This window comes from Ceratotherium simum, chromosome 31 (genome assembly GCF_057802395.1).
Source record: "Ceratotherium simum simum isolate JZ-2026a chromosome 31, ASM5780239v1, whole genome shotgun sequence".
In the NCBI taxonomy this organism is placed as follows: Eukaryota; Metazoa; Chordata; class Mammalia; order Perissodactyla; family Rhinocerotidae; genus Ceratotherium; species Ceratotherium simum.
The window spans coordinates 11,915,361-11,935,889 of NC_141930.1; the positions used below are offsets into that span (position 1 = coordinate 11,915,361).

The following is a 20,529-nucleotide window of genomic DNA, read 5'->3' on the forward strand; positions in this document are numbered from 1 at the left end:
ATATTAACACAAAGATAATAGTTCTGAGCAACTATAACTAATAATAAAGATCTTAGCCTGTTTAATCCTGCAATGGATGTTATTATGATACATTTTTAAGGGAAATAACTGGTATATATTTAGTTTTAAAAATATTATCTACTTTCTATTTAAATACTATCGTTTTCCTTGGTTTTAAAGAGAGTAGACATCACTGAATAAACCCAGCTTTAGATCAAGGATATTGAACTTCAATGAAAAGTGGCACAGACTATATACTTTTTAGGGGGGAAAAAAGATGAGTAATCAGAGCCACGCAGACTGTGAGGCTACTTGCTGAGATGCAGGGGGCAGTGTAACAAAGGCTGAGGAGGAAATGGCAGCACTGCAGGAGGCTGTGTAGGGAGGGGCCGCGCACCAGCGGGAACCTCCCTGGGCAGAGCAGATGAATCATTCCCTTTTAACAGGCGAACATCTCTGCCTACTTTGTTAATAGGACTGCTAAAAAGAAAAGGTGCTGAGCAGGGCAGAGAGCTCTAAACCACCAAAACCACTTAAAGAATTACATTTGTGCTGGAAAGAGAAAGTGAACTTCTCTTTACTGACTTACTATGAGAAAATTAGGGAAATTTTTATCTGATCTATTTGAAATAAACGAATCAATAATTTAATAAATGAGCACTCACTATTTTTAGGAATATAATTAATTTTATAGTGATTTTAGTAAAATGTAACATGATAAACAATTGGTGATTTCCTCTCCATTGAAAAGCTATTGCTTTATCATGAACACATTCTTTCAAACTTTATTTTATGACACCTGTGTATGTTCAGTTTATATCACTGAATCCAGAAGTGTTCAATCGTCCATCCTGAACACCCAGTCACTGCTGAATACTCTGTTATTTAATCATAAACGGAACAAAGAATTAGGTTAAAATTTTAGCTAGAGTATGAAAATTTAATTGGGAATTAATACAAATAGGAAACAATAATAAAATGGTGTAAATCTCTTATAAACACTATCACTGTCATATAGAAAATTAAAATACAAGTGCTTCAAATTTTGTCTGTATAGTTTAAAATTCAAACATGTTTTTGATGGGAGTAAGGAAGCAGGATCACCAGCAGAGCAATATTTAAAAGAATATACTCTTGCCAGTATTCTAGTGTATTCTAGTGAGTGCTAAAGGTGCTCAGAAAAAGCAGCTAAAAGAAAAGCAGGCTTGGGGCCAGCCCCGTGGCTTAGCGGTTAAGTGCACGCGCTCCGCTACTGGTGGCCCGGGTTCGGATCCCAGGCACGCACCGACGCACCGCTTCTCTGGCGATGCTGAGGCCGAGTCCCACATACAGCAACTAGAAGGATGGGCAACTATGACATAGAACTATCTACTGGGGCTTTGGGGAAAAAGAAAAAGGAGGAGGATTGGCAGTAGAAGTTAGCTTAGAGCCGGTCTTCCTCAGCAAAAAGAGGAGGATTAGCATGATTGTTAGCTCAGGGCTGATCTTCCTCACAAAAAAACAAAAAAACAAAAAAACAGGCTCTGATACAAATTATCTCTTTCAAGATTAACACAGGAAGCTCGCGTTAAAACTCTCCCAAATTTTCAGATGAGACTTTTGATCTTTTCTAGGCAGCTGGCTAATCTGTCTGCCTCTTACATAACTGTGGCAGAACTGTGAATTGTTCCTTAATCTCCTTCTTGTTTTGGAAGATGTTTATATTATGCTACAAAGCATCAAGTGGGGGACACTGAGGTTAAGAGCGAACGATTTTACCTTTGAAGATGATCCACTTACAATTTGACCATCTTAAAGACATTGTGACATTGCTCTTGACAGTCAAGTTTGCACTAGTTTTATCAATATCATGATTTTATTGAAACTTATATAAAAAGACTATTTGAACATTTCCAATAAGATTCACTAAATTTTGCTGAACAAAGTCGCAAGCAAGTAGATTGAGTTCATGTTAGGGGATGAAGACACCCGTGTGTGTGCAGTCCAGAAGTGTGCACGAGTGGCCATGACGCAGTTTTTGTTGTTGTTCTGGTGTTATTTGGTTTTTATTTTTGAATGCTTCCAAAAGTTAAAATTTCACAAAAAACTCAGATGTACAATTTTTATTGAAATAGAATTTGGTAATATTGATGGTAAATTTCCCTGTGGACAGTCTCCAGGAACCCCATTAAGACTGTGCCCCCTTCTTGATGGAACATGCGCCTTCCAGGCAGTGCTCTGTTGTCCACCACTATCTTCCAGTCATCTCTACTCTCGCTAGCCCCTCCAGGAATTAGAGATGGTAACTCCTCAAATACATAATAAACAGCATAGAAGGAAGAACAGGCAAGCACCTCATAAATGATACTATCATACTGTTATTAAAATTTCAAGGAAGAAGAACGTTCTCTTGGCTTAGTATGTCTATTCATCACAGAGATGGCCATAGAGTTGGACCTTGAAAAACAAGTGGAATTGCTGGTGGTAAAAATGGGCAGGTGGGTATTCTAGGAAAAGTCTAGAGTGTAAGGCAGTGGTAACTTGCGTGTCTGATTCTAGCATAGGAATTAGGAAAGAGGAAATGGATCAGAAAATGTTAAAGGGGAAGGAATTCCAGATGTAATCTAGTTCAGGAGCTTTTCAAATCTTTACCTATGGAAACATTTTCTAAACAAATTTCAGGCATGCAACCAATATGTAAAATGCAAAGTCAGAACGGTTCTGGAGATTAAGGCAGTCCCAATCTGTAGGATTTGGCAGAGCGCTGTTTGAAAACCAAGGACCTAATTCCATCCTCTGATAAGAAAGTGAGACTCAACGAAATGAAGCTATTCACTCAAGGTCATTACTAGGATTGGAGACCACGAGTTCTTTACTTATGTTGTAGTAATATGTGTAAGGCTATGAATTACCTCAGCCATATTTTCCGGCAATGTTTAGGAAAAGTAAGGTAACATATTATTCAGATATCACCCTTTGGGATATGAAGAAATTAATAATGGTGGATAGTTTTTTAACCTCCATCTGAATTTTGTTTTATTTTAAAAGTTATCTTTATCATTCACTGTTGGTTCACTGACGAAAATTATTTTTTAATGTACAACTGAAAATCAGATAGAAGACCTGTGGTTGCTTGTTACACTGCAGGATTTAGCCTGAGTTGCCAGCTGTGTTCTCTTGGATACTTTCAACGTTGAATATGTGGGGTTCCATTGTGGCTGCACACATAGACAATCAAAATGCTGTGTCCTGCTCAAAGAAGGGAATATTATTTTTCCCAAATTTGGATATAATTTCACTGCACATATTAGATACTTTCCAGCTAAATTTATTAAAGCTTTGTGTTATCATTAATTCTTGATAAACTCTTTTATTATTTAGATTAATAAACTAAAAATTACCTTGCATATCATATAAATAAGCAAAATATTACTTATTAGGTAATTAAGCATGCATTCAATAAGAATTACGTTGTTCTCAAATTGCACAGGATTTTTCCAAGAACAAAACTCTTATCTAAAAACACTAAAAAATCTAAAAATTAAGGAATTAAAAGAATATTTTTTCAGCTTATTGTAAAATGCTCCTTTATGTCCATAGTAGTTAAACAAATATGGAACATTTGTCATATTCATCCTTCTTATCCAGTTTTAATAAACAAAATGTTCATTCAAGAAATAAGTGGTCCTACACAGCATAGTTATTTCTTTATACAAACCACACATACATACTCACAAAATCAAAAACATTCAAAGCTAGTGACAGAACCTCATTAATGATGTAGCCCTGGTTTTGATGTCTAGACTGGTTTTATCTCTGATTATTTACTGTGAGGTGAATAAGTCTATGGTTCCAAAGACAGTGTCCCCAAGTTCAAATCCACGCTCCACCACTTACTAATTGTGTGATTTGGGAGAAATGTACCTAGATTCTTTGTGCCTCAATTTCTCTATCTGTAAAAGTAGAATAATATCTATATATAACTGAGGAGTAAATATGTCAATACATGTGAACTGCTTAGTGTAGTGACCGGCATTTGTAAAACAGTCAATAAATAAGAGTTATTATTATTAGTCTAAAACTACAAACAAATGAAGGATTCACACATTCTTTTTTCAAAGGTAGAAGAAAATCTAGACATCACATATAGATTATAAAACTAAAAAGAATGTAGATTTTAAAAAATCTTAAAGAAATGCTTAAATCATCATACAATGCTGTTTTTCTCCCTCCTTGCTTTCTTGGAGGAGGGAAAACTGCTGAATTTCTGACACCTCTTGAAATACTATCTTCAGGTTATTGTAGAAGAATTGCATATCCTGAAGAGGAGACTAAAAATATCAGAAGACTGCTGAACAGTCTCCACAGAGGACACTAACAAAACACTGTCTTCTCCTAAAGACAGAGCACTCAATATACACAATCTGCATTTGGAAATTGCATTAGCTAAGTATGCAAGAAATAAAAAGTTTGACTTTCACCAAATGCAGCCCATCTTTTAGATGCATGAATCTGTTGACTGTTCAAGGACAATCATTTCTGTTTCTTTAGGAAAAACAATCATTTGCCTTCATTCATGAGCAAAGCTAGGAGATATAATTGAAGAAGCTGATCTGTCTCTTAATAGGGGTTGTAGCTTGGGGTGGGACAATTTAAGAGAGCTGCATTTGAAAGGTGAGGAGCTGGTCAGTGATGTAGTGGGTAAGTTCGTGTGCTCCAATTTGGCAGCCGGGGGTCGGTGGGTCCAAATCCCGGGCAGGGACCTACACACTGCTCATCAAGCCATGCCACTCCAATATACAAAATAGAGGATGATGGGCACGGATGTTAGCTCAGGGCAAATCTTCCTCAGCAAAAAGAGGAAGATTGGCAACAGATGTTAGCTCAGGGCCGATCTTCCTCACCAAAAAAAAATATATATATTTTTTATATATATATAGATAAAGAAAGAAGGTGAATACTGTGCTTAACAGATACTGAGGCCAATTCTGTGCAGGCATTTTGCAAGGCCCTTTTCTCATTGAATCCTAACCAGATTTTACACGGTGATGTGTTATTATCCCCAGTTTTATAAATGAGAACACTGAGACTCAGAAAGATACAGTAACTTGAACAAGGACACATACTACTGACAAAACCAAGATTCTAACTTAAATTTATCTGATACTAAATGCATTCTCAGGTCACCACATCGCATTTGGGGACTCCAGAGTCTAACCCACCTTTCTTTAATTTTTAGAGTGGACTCATAGCTCCTGTGTTTCCAGACTTAACATCAAGCTCTTGCTTTGCTACAAATTTCACTGTCTTCACTGAAAGAAAAATATTTGTTAAAAAGTCCACTGTTCTAAATCCGGATTTTGAAATCTAGATAACAACAAGTTTTAGAAAATGCCTGTGGAATTATTATTAGAGATCTCCTATCTGTGAGTTCCCTTAAAAGGTTTTCATCCTTCTGTCCCCAGAATCATTTGAATTTTGCAATACATTTATGTAAGCTCACAGACCATGAGAACTTGTTTTAACAATTTTTATAATAGTAGAATAGTATTACAAACAAATGCAAGATCTAGCAGAAGAATGAACCCTGGATTTTGGTTTCATTTAACTTGGACATAGATCCTATTTAGAATATTTACGTACTCAGAAAATAAGTGTTTCTTGATTGAATATCCATTGCCCTTCTGCTTCCTGTACATGTGTTTCCAAATTTGGTCACCCAGAAATTACCTGTTCTTCAACTTCTGTACATACAAAGAGATTGAAGGATTTGATTCTAAATATACAGGATCTATAGACAATAGTATTTCTCATTCTCCATAGTGTGATTTTAATAAATATTTAGCACTAAAAGTCTATGGTTCAAAAAATTAACCTAAGAATCCTTTCAAAATTCAATGGTGGGCTTTGACCTCAGGGAACACAGATATATATCAAGTCAAATGATTTCCTTGTTAATTTTAGCATCATCTAAAAAAATAAAATATTTAAGGTACTTGAAGCTAAACTGGCAAATGCTTCTATTTCATCCTGCAAACTCTAGTAAAGGTGCTATCAGTAAAATTGACAAGATGTTGATAAAACAAGTAGATTGAGGGGGGCTAATTAATTCTAAAGCTAAATACTAAGATTTTAATTTTATTTTGAAATAGATAAGTAAGCCGAATTTTCAACAACTACATTAAATAAAACTTTTGTGCTTAGTTTTCAAACTAAATCTACTCACGAATATCAGAAATACTAATACTTTGGTGTGGGGCACTTAATCCTCCTCCTGATGTTCTTTCTGTGGAACTGGAGCTGTCTCCTGACCTCACACCATGCATTTATTTACCTCGCTCTAAAGGGATTTATCTGGTTGGCAAATTTGGGAAGACTAAACTTGGATGCGTAGCCCCACCCAGGCCCTCTTTCTTTGGGGGACAGGCTGCCTAAGTTCCCACAGAAGATTACACAGAATGGAATTCCTACTATCTGAATTCCCGACAAAATACGACATGAATAAATTACAGCATATGCAAAAACAAAACAAAAACAAATTTTAAAATTTATGCTCCATCACGTTGTATCCTCACAAATGTTAAAACCACATAACTAGGTTAATTTTGCCAATGAGTTTATCCTAACAAATGTAAAAAGAAACATATGCCTGATATTGAAGTTGATAGTAAGACATATACTCAAACTCAGAAGTTCAACAATTTGCATAAGAAATTGAAAGTAAATGCATAAGAAATTGAAAGTAAATTAGAAAGTCACATACAAATTGCTGGCCATATACACTTAGCCATATATTTTGTTTTCTTCTTTATAATAAAAATAGTATTTCCATGATTTATTGTAAATGAAAAATGAAACTGGGAACTGGACATTTTCTTCTTGGCACTTTAAAATAAAAACAATAAATGAATAAATAAAAAACCTCATTGAAGCTGTAGGTTTCCAGTGTTCATCAATTGAACTGATCCATGAGCCATTAGTGGGTCATAAAATAAGAAAGCTCAATAAAATAATCATAACCTCACATGTTTATTTAGTTCTGAGACTTAAATGATGGACCTTTGTACCTGACCATGCCTAGAGACAGAGTTTCATTATACACAAACACACACACACACAAACACACACACGCACAAACACGCACAGGCACAAACACACACACACATACACATACAAACACGCTTATGCTCATGCTCTCACTTTCTCTTCATTATGTAAACTCACACACACACGGGTTCATGGGACATCTATAATGCTATCATAGCGTTCCTTTAATAAACAGTAAAGGGGCATTATTTAGTTTCCTTTTCAAGATGGCAGATAAACCCAAACCAAAAAGAAAGGCTCAACTTATGTGAACATATTTTTAACCCTGTGTCATTACATTTCCAGCTTCCTGAACTTGTTTCATTATCAACTTCATTTTAAGTAGTTTTTGAGGACATGAAATCCAAGATCTTCATACAATATTCATCTTCTTTCTAACTTCCTAACTTACACATAATATGGAGAATGCTCAAAGTTATATGAAAATAGATATATTTCTCAGGTGACAGTAGTGTATTAGACAAATTTAGGGTAAATAAAGGATATGCTTCCTACATAGCAAAGAAAATGTTTTTACATGCTTAAAAAATCTCCCGTTAGTAACACAAAATTAGTAGGATAATGTCACATTGTTGATTAAAACCGTTGTCCCTGGTCAGTCTTCAACTTATAGAAAGCAATGTTTATTAACTCCTTTTTTCTTTAAGTTTCTATTATCTATAACTAGTATTCCTCCCACCCCCTCCGGTATTTTAAAAGAAGGGAATTCTCTTTAACTAGAATTTTGATGTCTTCCTTTAATTCATTTCTAGTCTATGTCTGGAAGCCTTCTCTATTGACCCTAGTTAACCAAAGATTCTCCCCTCCTTCCTGTCTTAACAAAAACATACTTCTACCTCGATTATCTTAATTTTTTTCTTAAGGTTTTTTCGGTTTTTTCCTCAGACAGCAGTTCTAAGAAATTTTTTACTATTTGGGATCCATTTCATCATCATCTACTCACTTTTTTAACTTCATTCTGCCCCAGTCTTACCAAGAAGCTTTTTCTCTACCAGTTGTCACTAGTCAAGGCCACAACTTCCTTATCCTGTGCTGTCTTTGCAGAGTCCTCTATCTGGTCTCCCCAGCGCCAGTCCAAATTATCCATTCCTGACAGATTATTCTTTCTAAGGTATTGTTTGGTTAACTCCTCTTGGTGCGGAGGGTGGAGACTGTGGGAGGGCAAAGAGGATCCCCGATGATTCCTCAATAACTAAAGAACCAAATGGATTCCTCTTCCTGTAGATAAGCTTTAAATCGATATCGCTATTCTTTTCACCTCTGATTTAGCAAAACTGTTCAAGTCACCATTCTTCCACAAAGCATTCATACGCCTGCTTCAAACTTTACTATTCCTTCATCTAAAACAGTATTTTTCAAACATTTTTAACCATGACCCACAGTGAGACATACATTTTAATTGTGACCAAGTATACACATAAGCATATTTATACATACGTGTTTTGTTTATGTCAGTGTCACATATAAATGTAAACAATTTTCATGACATGACACTCTGCAACTTTTTATATGTAAATCATGATCCACTAAACTTATTTCATCACCCAATAATGAAGAGCAACCCACAGATTAAACACCCTGCTCTAGTTTATCCAAATCTGTGCTCCTTTTCTAATTTTGATTCAATTATGTACTTCATTAAGCCATTCATTCATTCAAAATATGTAAGAATCCTGTGTCAGAAGTCAGGCAGTTCTGTATGCACTGGGAATAAAATGACAATGAGCGAACAAGCCCCTGCCCTCATGGAGTTTGCAGTCCATCCCCCAAAAGACAATGATGATCCGTGCTCCTCTCTTCTTGAAGTATTTAACTATTCCAACCATTTCATAGATGTATCATGCTACTTTACATGTCCTCATCTTTTACATCTAAATTCCATCTCCACAAATAGACCGTAATATCCTTCAAGAGCGAAATCTTAATTGTACATATTTGCACTCTGTACTACCACTTAGTAAGGGGAACAATAGGGTAAAGGCAAAAACCAACCAAGTTCTAGTCTTGCTCACCACTTACCAGCTTTGCAAGTTTAGGCCAGTCACTCAACTTCTCTCCAATTCAGTTTCCGCATCTGTAAAATGACAGGGTTGGGCTACGTCAGTGGCTTTGAAATTCTCTGCTCAAAGTTTTCAGAATTCAATGGACGTTCCAAAGCATGACAGTAAGGGGTCTTCACTCAAAAGAGGGGGGCGGGGGCTTAGGTCCCCTTCTCCTGCCTCAGTTTTGTTGGAGCTTACAGTTTTGTTGGAAAAAAAGAAGAGTCTCAATGCTAAAAAAATTTTAAATTATTAAATCTCAAGATTTTGCAAGCATGTGCTCCATCTTCTCTGCCATACAAGGATGAGGTGAAGGAAGAACAGGTAGGAAGAAAGGAGGTGGGAAAAAGGAATGGTAGGAGGGATGGAGGAAAGAAGAGAAAATACTTTTAACAGAGTATACACTACTATGTTTCAGGAACTGTGTTAGGATCACTATATAGGTTATCTTATTTTTCTATTCAACAACTTCAGAAGATAGGAATCATCAGGCCCATTTTACACATGAGGAAAATGAAGTTCAGAAAGGTTAGATAACTTGACCAAGTTCCGAAATAAGAGGGAATGAGGCCAAAATCTGTTCTCTTTCCATCATCCCAAGTTATCTTTAAAGGAAGCTAACATGGACATCACATTTGTGTTTGCGTTTGTATTCATTTTTCCCATATTTCACCTGATGTAATCCTCACAACTTTGAGCCATATACTTCAGCATTCTTCTTATTTTGTCAATTAGAAAACCAAGGTTCAGAGAAATGAAAATGATCTGCCCAATGGCAAAGTAATTCAATGGAGGCAAGGATGGAATTGAATGTATCTGAATTCATATTCTGTGCTTTCCATATGCCAAATTGCCTCCTTTAAAAGAAAGAGAAATAGGGAAACAATAAGAGGGAAGGAGGCAGAAAGGAAGGGACAGGTGGACAATTATAACAACTCCACTACTTATTTAAGAGGGCTGATGAGTCAAATGAGATAATTTAATGGAAAGCACCTTGAAAAATATGAAACACTCTATCAATATAAGTCATTATTATTAACTATTCAAACAGTCTGCGCTACAGATGACATTTCATATGTTTGTAAAATTCCATGTGGTGATTGCAAATATAAAAGAGCTATATAATGAATTAATTGCTTAGATATCCTACAGAAACTCATAAAAGAAGGACAATCTGACACTCTTGAGATTATGATACAAGAGTTGGTTACATATGCCTGCTTTCTGTTCATGATATACAGTCCCTACTGGCAGTAGAATAATTCAAATTTTCAATTTTTCCTGGATTTCATCACAAACTCAATCAAAAGCACACAAGTCAGTATTTTAATATCCTTGCACTGTGTGAAAAATAATAGCATGCTCTACTACCTGAACTCTTAGAGCATTTTTTATTTTGATTGTCTTCCCATTATACTGAGAGATTGTCAGGACTTGATCGGGAAGATCATCCAAACAAACTAGAACATTATTAAGGTTCCAGGAGTGCAGTAACTCACTGAATGTATGAGTGATTAAAAGCCATACAGTTGTGACAAGGACCATAAGGAGATCAGACAAAAGAGTTACATGTCTTAAAAGAAGAACTAAAAAAAAGACTAGAATGATTTAACTCCTTGCATCTTTTACCACTTCTAAAGCTACAACATTATTTGATCAATATTTAAAGCCTTATATGACTGAATTCCTTGTGGCAAATAATTTCCAAAGGTCAAAACAGTGGAAAATAGGATTAACACAGAATTCCAGCATAATGATTGCCTTGTCACGGTGCCAGCATTCCAAAAATGATATTTAACATAAGAAGATGCCATGACAATAGTAAAATACTACCACTTTTGGAATTTATCAGTGACTATAGTTACACTTTTTTGGTTCATTGAATTATTTGGACTTAGAAATATATTCCCATATCATTTAACATTCACAAAACCATTAATTAAATGGTTCCTATTTGCCAGACATTGCACTGTTCACTGGAAATAGGGTATAAACTGAGAACAGATGATCCTTGGAGTAAGGAACAATCTGAGGCAAGAGAGAAACAGCTAAACTAATTTTTACAATAGAATGTAACTGAAAAAAATGCCTATGCCACATTGTTGAACAAAATAAACCAATCTTGAAAAAAACAACAAACACAGTAACAAAATGTTAACTGTATTCTCATAAGCCAAGGAGAACAGTGATCACTATAGACTTTATTTTCCTCTTTGCACTCTATATGTAAATCAGATACACTGCATTCGATTTTACAAGGATTTTTTTATACTTTTATAATCAAAAGTAAAGAATCCAAAAAAGAAATTCTTTAATGGATATTTAGGCAGAATGCTGTGAGAACCCAGGAGAAGACCATTAACTGTGTGTGCGAGTCAGGCAAAGCCTGAGAGCAAAGGGGACATCTGAACCGGCTCAAGGTGAATAGCGGTTTACTGAATGGAGAAGACAGGGGATGGTAGTCAAGATAGTGAGAGAATCATCTAGAAGAGTAAAGAAATTTGAAGTCAGCATTCCACGTAGTTTGAATGGTGGATGAGGGAGAGGAGATGGAAGCTGGATGCTCCCCATGACAGAAAACATTGAGACCAATGTTTGCACGGCCAATCTTTACGCCAGTCTTTAGGATGCCATCCTAAAGACATTTGGATTTTATCCTGTGGTCAATGGGGAGCCAGGACTCCAGCAGTTGAGGCCTCTCAACACGAGACACTCTCAGATTTCTTTTTTGTAAGATGCCTCTGGGTCCAGAGGTATGTGAAGTAACTCTCTTGGTTAAAGATGAAATTGCTAATGGAATAAAAATTGAGTGAAGGGATTTGAAAGGTACTTTGCGTTGGAACTCACAGGATCTGTTCACCAATTGGATATAGGGATAAGAAGAAAAACTTGAGGATAACTTGGAGAGAGCTGATGATGGAAAATTAAGGGGCAGCAGGATTAGGACAAACGAAGAATAAGGGCCGGCCCCGTGGCTTAGTGGTTAAGTGAGCGCGCTCCACTGCTGGCGACCCGGGTTCGGATCCCGGGCGCACACCGACGCGCTGCTTCTCCGGCCATGCTGAGGCCGCGTCCCACATACAGCAACTAGAAGGATGTGCAGCTATGACATACAACTATCTACTGGGGCTTTGGGGGGAAAAAATAAATAAATAAAATCTTTCAAAAAAAAAAAAAAAGAAGAATAAATAAAATGACTGGTACATATTGAGAATAAGGTGCCAGAGGAATATTCATTGGACAGTTTGAAACACAGGTCTTATATTCAGGAGACAGACTGAGGCCTTTTCCTCTCTGATTTGCCATTACGACAGTAAACTAACTAATTTTACATGACTAACAGGTAAATGAGTACCTTTTTTAATCTTATGTGAAACCTCTTAAAAAAATTTGAGGACGTTTCTGATAATGGCAAAGCAAACAAAAAATCACGCACATCAAGAATACTCATATTCATATAATTTCCTTCTGATATAAATAGGATTTTTGTCCCAATTATTCAGTTTTGTGTACTAGCATTACACATCCACACCCTGTGCTACATAATTTTACAGTGCTTCCCACTGTGGGTAGAATTTACTTCCCCATCCCACTCATGTTGGGCTTGGCCACAAAATTGCTTTGACTAATAGAATGTTAGTGGACATGATGTAACAGAAACTTTGTTTGCTTAAGTGGCTTGGCTTGCTCTCTCATTCGCCTGTGATCTGCCACAAATAGAATGTGTCCATCTACCTCAGGCCTGAAACCCAATCAGAAGCTTGTAGTGTAGCCCTAATCCAGAGGAGCCTCGCCTAGATCAGCCGTATTACAGCCTTGGGAGTGTGAAAATAAATAGAACATCAGTGAGCCCCTGAGCATTTTATGTTTTTGTTGTTGTTGTTACTCAGCATTACTGTAGCAACTGCTGACTAATACAGCTTTTTTTTTTTTTACCTCAGAGTAAAGAAAACAAAGGTTTTTTTTTTTTCCCTTAAGACTGTGGTTTTCCAGTCACACTCTACTTGTTAAGCTATATACACATATATACGTATATAATGATATATAAAGCCTCCATGCAGAAAACTCCAGAGTTGAAGATAATATCAATAGAGGGATATGTCATGTTCATGCATTAGATGACAATAAATCAAGATTTTAAACTCTTTGCAAATTAATCAATAAAGTTATAGCATTTCCAATGAAAATCCAAGCATGATTTTTACTGAATACTAAGCAGCACATTCTAAACATCTGTATGGTATTCAAAAGAGTATGAATAGCCAAGACAATCTTGAAGACAATATTTTATTTGCTTGTATGCATGTATGGTATATTTTAGTTTTTAAAAATTAAAGTAAATAAATAAATAGGAATAATTATGGAACTAGAAGGAGATCTTAGAGATTAAACCTATAACCAGAACATAGAATGCACCAGAAGCCTAAAATGCAAGCAATGAAAATATTTCTTATGTCGAAGAGCAAAAGTAGAATGAGAATAAAAATATGAAATAAAAGACAAGAGACAAAAAAAAAACTAATCTAGGAGGTGTAACTAATAGACATGAGAATGAGAAAATGAACACAAAGAAATGAGAAAGAAGAAATCATCAAAGAAAAAAAGTAGAAAATATCCCCAAACTAAAGCGGGATATAAGTTTCAAAATTGAACAGACTGACGGGGATCCTAAGACAATGAGTGAATAAAGGCCTACACTCATATCCTTTTGAAATTTGGGCACACTATGAATTGTGAGATTTTCAAAAACATGTAGAGCTCCACAAGGGAAGTTTCTAGGTGGAAAAAAAAAAATGAGACAACATAAGAAGACTTTGAGGGAAAAAAGAAAAAAAATGAGGATAAAGTAATGGCAAATTTAGTGCAGGAAACAAAAAGAAACACAATTTGAAATTTCAGAATAAAAACAAACCTGTATGAAAAAGTCAAGGCTCAGATATAAAGCAAATGTAAATTTTGAATGATGTCAAGTAATTGGTTAAAAAATAAACAAAAAGGAAGAATCCACTTGAACATGGTGAACTTTTTTGTAAGTGTGTCCGGAGTTTCCTGGAGAGGGCCTACATCCAAGAATAGAACACTCTGTGTGACTCAGCATTACACAATATTTGTGGAGTGCCAACATGGTTTACACATTTCCAACTTTTCGAGCCAACATATTGAAAAAGGGAAGACCTGGTGGTGGTTATAGGAAGAATTTAAATATAAACAACATATAAGTAAAAGTTTAGCTGACCAAAAGTAAGCCACAAGAGAAAGGAAAACTTAGGAGTATTAATAACTTGTCTTAGAAAGTGGAGAATACAGACTCTGTTGAAAAGGAGAAATGAAATTTTAACTATATTAAGTTATAAAATTAATCAATAGAAAAACAAAGCTGAAAATATAAATGTCCAATATTGAAAGGAGAGGCAGGGAAAGATGGGGCAAGTTAAGTCAAACAGATCCTCAACGTTCACAGCAGGAGTCAGTGATGTTATTTTAAAGTTGACAAGCATTGACCAAGAATTCTAGAGTAGCATTCCAAAGAAAAAGAATTAAAAACCAACAGTTAGGAGTTGCCCCTGAGAATGTAAACAGAGTGAGAGTACGACGAGGAAGAGATGGTACTTTTTATTATAACTCTCCTATAACATGAGATTGTGATTTATCTTTTAAAAAAAAATGATTTTTAAAAGACTGACCTAGGATCCATTTCCCACAAAACTACTAGTTGAACGCTTATAATGACAACAAACAATACAGAAAACTTCACCTTAAAATCTAAGTGCCTAAAATGGAATGAGAAAAAGCTGTCATCTGGTTAATGAACTATTCAAATGCCTAAATTTAACATTATAGGAAAAAACAAACAAAGCAGGCATTGGATATTAGAGGGAAAAAAGAAAGAGAATATTGAGCAGCATAATATTATTTGTTAAATAAAAATAAGGCCTACAAAACAGTTAACATATTTAGAAAATAAATAGTTTTGGCAATTTTAATTATTACCAGAAAGTACTTGCGACATTTGAGTCCAGGATGTACTATTTTACTTGCCTTCTCTCTGTCATTTTCTCAAAATGAGGGAGGACGAACAAGCAGTTGCTGAACATCTACCTGCTGGCTGTTTAAACATGTTTCCATTAGTTCTAAGGAATAAAATTTGGTATAATTTATCACCACATCAATTCTAAAGAAATGGCACTAAGAGATTTATCTGAGACTATACAGTTAGTAAATGATGGAGCAAGGATTTTTCTGGAGTCAAAGCTACTTCCATTACATTATACTACTATAATACTATACTCATTTGGTGGCCCGGGGTTCGCAGGTTCGGATCCCGGGCGCAGACCTACACCACTCATCAAGCCATGCTGTGGCGGTGTCCCGCATACAAAATAGAGGAGGATGGGCACAGACGTTAGTTAGCTCAGGCCCACTCTTCCTCAAGCAAAAAGGGGAAGATTGGCAATAGGTATTAGCTCAGGGCCAATCTGCCTCACCTAAAAAAAAGAGAAAAAAATATATATTAATTTTAAAGTACATGCACAACTGCCCTATGTTTACCTATATCTTCTCTAGTTTCTGTAGTAGGCAGAATAATGGCCTTCCAGAGATCCCTAACCCCTGGAAGCTGTGAATGTGTAACCTTACATGGCAAAAGTGACTTCGAAGATGTGATTCAGTTAAGGATCTTAAAATAGGGAGATTATCCTGGACAATCCAAGTGGGCTCGGTGTAATCACAAGGATCCTTAAAAGATGGAAAAGGATTCAGAAAAGTAAGAAAAGGAGATATGATGACACCAACAGAGGTCAGAGTGATGGGATTGCTGGCTTTGAAGGTGGAAGATGGAAGAAGGGGCCATGAGCCAAGGAATGGACGAAGACTCTAGAAGCTGGAAAAGGCAAGGGAATGGATTCTCTCCCAGAGTGTCCAGAGAAATGCAACCCTGCTGACACCTTGAATTTAGCCTAATGAGACTCCTTTGGGACTTCCAACCCCCAGAGCTGTAAAATAATAAATCTGTGTTATTTCTAGCCACTCAGTTTGTGGCTATTTGTTACAGTAGAAATAGGAAGCTAGTACAGAAGCTGCTTCAGAATCAGAGAGATCTGGGCTTAAGTCTTTTCTCTGCTATGTCATTTTGGGCAAGACTCCTAACCTCTATGAACCTCTGGTTTCTTTATTTGCAAAGTTGAAATTATAAAAACATCTATTTAAGCAAGTGTGGTAATCATTAGTCTACAGTTAGAGCTCATTAGAGGGTAGATATCACTATTAAGTACTAATTGTAGAAGAAAAATAAAAATAAAATTTGTAGGAAAAAATGGTTAAGACTGTTTTTTGCTTCCAAACCCCCAAAGTTAGCTAGGCAGTGATTCTTCATAACATATTGGCTACAAGTTGAAATATGAAGGAGGAAAACTTCCAATATTGAAACCACTTCATGATTTGAACACATACACTCTACTCCTTTAATATCTAGCCTCTTTGGAGAAGAGGCAATATCCTTGACTGGCTATAAATTTATGAGTGTAGTTGCTTTTATGGCTCTGAATGTAATAGAACCTAAGTAAATACTGATAAGTTCTCTATTCTTCTGAGAAGTTTCCACCCACATAATATTGTCCTATCATTGGAAATCCCCACAGTTTTGATAAGAACGAAGGCAAGAACTCTTTTATATATAACACTTGTCAATTAGAATCAGAACAGCATTCATCATTTCAGTTGGAAAGGCTATGGGTTTTTAAAATTTTTTTAAAAAAAAACTCACTTGAAATCTATATAATGAAATTTTACCCTTATTGTCTTTTGAGCACCTTCAGCTGGTTTGGGAGGTTAATGTTGGCTTTCAAGTCTATTTTTTTCAAGCATCCTTGATCATGGTTTGCATTTACAGATTAAGCGGTAAACTGAATTAAAGGAAATAAGTATTTTCTGTCACCACAGTCTCCCCACATAAATAGACTATATTTGAAAACAGTGTCATCTTTTCAATGTTGAGATAGGTACCATCTTCATTAACTAGACCTGTAGGGAACTATATTAACTCTTTCAAACTGCTTAGTTATCAGTCATTTTCAGGAATTCGTTGTGTACACAGTGAATTTAAAAAGATTTTTTCCCTCAGATGCAATGTATTGATTTAAGCTTTCTGTGTACAGGATCGTAACATGGCACGAGTTAATTAGTATCCAGGAGGCTTCACAACTAGGCGAAATCTCACTGAAAACCATGATCACTCTAAAAAGTATTAAACGTGACTAAGGAAAAATGATTTACTACGTAACTCCCCCTATTCCGTGGCATATGGTTTTTCATTGGTATGTGCATCACTTCAAGACACAACCTATGTTATTTGAAAAACGACTCTTTAGGGAACCATTATTGATATCAACCAAAAGAAGATCTTGCAGATCTCACATAGGTATTTTGCCTTGGCTGCAGAAATTTGTGCTTTGGGTGTTTCTTATCTGGAATGTAAGGATGAATTTCAGACATCACCAAACAGAAAAGTCTCTATATCTTGTATGAAGCTAGTAGGTGCTCATTAGCTACTTCTAGAGTTTCATATACGTATATGACTATATAGACATATACACGCACACACGCATCTATATGAATTCACAGTCCAAAATGGGGAAGTTTTCCAGACAGCTAGCATTCTGAAAACAAGTGCCTGTCCACGCCAACATCACACCATCAGTGTCTGGATCACTCCAATAGATAGAAGGACTGAATGTTTGTCTCCTTCCAAAATTCGTATATTGAAACCCTAATCCCAAAGTGATGGTATTTGGGATATAGTGATGGTATCCCAAGTGAGGTGAGGCCTTTGGGAGGTAATTAGGTCATGAAGCTGGAAGCCTCATGAACCAGATTAGTGCCCTTAAAAGAAAGAGGCCAGAGAGCTAGCAAGGTCTCCTTCTGCCATGTGAGGACACAGCAAGAAGTCAGCTGCCTGCAACCTGGAAGAGGGCTCTCACCAGAACCCGACCATGCTGGCACTATGATCCTGGACTTCCAGGCTCCAGAACTGTGAGAAAAAAATGTTTATTGTTTAAGTCACCCAGTCTATGGTAATTTATTAGAGCAGCCCAAACTGACTAAGACAGGAGGTATGAATAAACAAGTATATGATTAAATGCATAAACGAACAAACATTTCCTGAATGGAAATATATATGAATCAGTTTCTTGATTTTACACAAGAACATAGCAGAGTTTATTTCTCTTTGCTAAGATGAAGGCAAAGTACACAGTTGATTTATAAACACTACTACACAAGCAACATTATGAAGTCGAGACTAGAATAAATATGTTATTATCCAGAATCCTATCACTCAACAAATCAACTATCTATTTTTTTATGCTCCTATTGATTTCTTGATCAGTTTTTATATAGTTTATCCGTTCAGCACCGAAAAAATCAGAATATTTTCCTACATAATGAGAAAAATTCAGGCACAAGTTTAAAATTCTGCATATATATTAGATTTCATATTCTTGATGGGCTAAGTGATCCTAAGAACTCATGACACTTATGAATATCATGCTGACTAGAGATGCAGCCTTATACTGCTACAAGACTCATTTAGTATCATCATTTAGCCTGTATTCTATTCAATCTTATATGTATTATTAACCTTGCTACTATGAAGTTCCTCCCTATTAAGGAATAGGAATTATGTCTCTTTATATAATTCTACCCTGCATAGAAGTGTGCAAAAGATAGCTACAAAGACAGACAGATAGATAGATTGATAGAGAGATAAATGATAGATAGATAGATAGATAGATAGATAGATAGATAGATAGATGATAGATAGACATTTGTTGAATGAATGTCAAATGAATGTAGTCATCAGAGGTGAATAAAAAATAAACGGGAAAAGTAAAAAATGTCTAATATGTTATATTGTTGTGTTTTGCTTGTAGCTTGTTTTATCATCTTTACCACTTGAGATAAAAACCATCACTGTGCCTTAAAAATACACATTTTAAGATAATCAGCATTTTTTCATTAATATTACATCAATTAAAAAGCAGTTAAAAATATCAGCAAGTCATTAGGAAAATAAAATAGGGTAAGAGGGATTATCATTATTCTCTTTTGATTTAAAAAGCGTAGTGAGATGAAAACCGTGTTCTTAACTTTGACCCAGTAACGATGCTGAAGCAACATGAACTCTGCCCCTGAACGCCAACCTGTAAGTGGAGGTTATTGCTTCTTCCCACGAGGGTGAAAATCCAATTAAATAAATGCAACACACATACTAGGCATTTAGGGAACAAAGAAAGGAAGGAGACACAATTCCTGCCTTCAAGGAGCTTACAGAATAATGGCGACATTTCTATAAATATATATACATGAATTGTCAAAGTCAGAATAGGATATTGTTTTGTTTTGTTTTGTTTTGTTTTGTTTTTCAGTAGAAACCATGAAAATCTGATCCCTGCTGCCCTTGGGAAAATGAAGCCTTCGAAAGAAAATCAGTCTCTCTCTTTGTTCTCAGGGTTTCCCTAGTTTTGACAGTTATTCCTCCGTGATAAGTAGATCAAGATCAGCCCATTAAACATAAACAATGGCCTTCTTCTGATGATCTTCTTCCTTCTTCATGTCCTAAATTGGGATTTACGTATTCCTCCTATCCTTAATCCAAGCCTCGGTCTTTAACCCTATCATGTTTATCTGGATACACATTAATTCCAGGATCTTACGTATGAAGGGAGCTGCTACTATTATAATTACCTCCCAAATGTATGTTTCTAATCCGAACCATCTACCAGTAGATAGAGTAGGCGTGTCTTAAAATATAACAGCTCATTATATTTTCCTAAAAGTTAGCATCATTTTCTAATTTGTCCTCTACTACAAATGGCCATCATCTCACTTTTAGCAATATATACATATATATGTATGTGTATACACACACACATTTGTAAGTATATACATATACGTATTTGTACGTATGCATGTAATGTATGTATTTTTTAAAGTGTAACTATTCTTTCATTCTATATGTTGCATCTGTCACAAACGCACTTTGATAATTTCTCAGGAAAGAGAACCTAATTTCTGCAGTACTGACAGCAAGTTTTTATTTTCTTAGAAATTTCAACTATCTAATGAGTAATGCTGCCTTACGTGGACACTCCCCTATCCCTTAATTGATCATCCCATCTTGAGGCTCTTGAATCTAGCCTAGCGATGATGCCAGGCTCCTCATGCAGCTGCTCAGGGCCCACCCCCTCAGGCCCACCTGTAAGGCTCACACCTCAGCTCACTTCAACCACCAACTGAATTTCAACTACAGCTGCTCTTTCCAACAACGCCTCCCAGCAAATCAGGCCCCGATCTCCATCAGATCTTAGATCCTGCCTCCTCAACTCCAGAAAGGGTCCGCCCCACCCTA

The 20,529-nt window shown here is 36.0% G+C and overlaps 1 protein-coding gene across 2 annotated transcripts in view; it reads right to left on the reverse strand.

Moving 5' to 3' along the window:
* Positions 1 to 20,529, reverse strand: part of HNF4G (hepatocyte nuclear factor 4 gamma) — a 119,688-nt gene that overhangs the window by 60,197 nt on the left and 38,962 nt on the right. For both annotated transcript variants that reach the window (XM_087420413.1, XM_087420414.1), the window contains exon 2: positions 9,106 to 9,160. The gene's annotated coding sequence lies outside the window, so the exon portion shown is untranslated. The remainder of the gene's footprint in view (positions 1 to 9,105; positions 9,161 to 20,529) is intronic.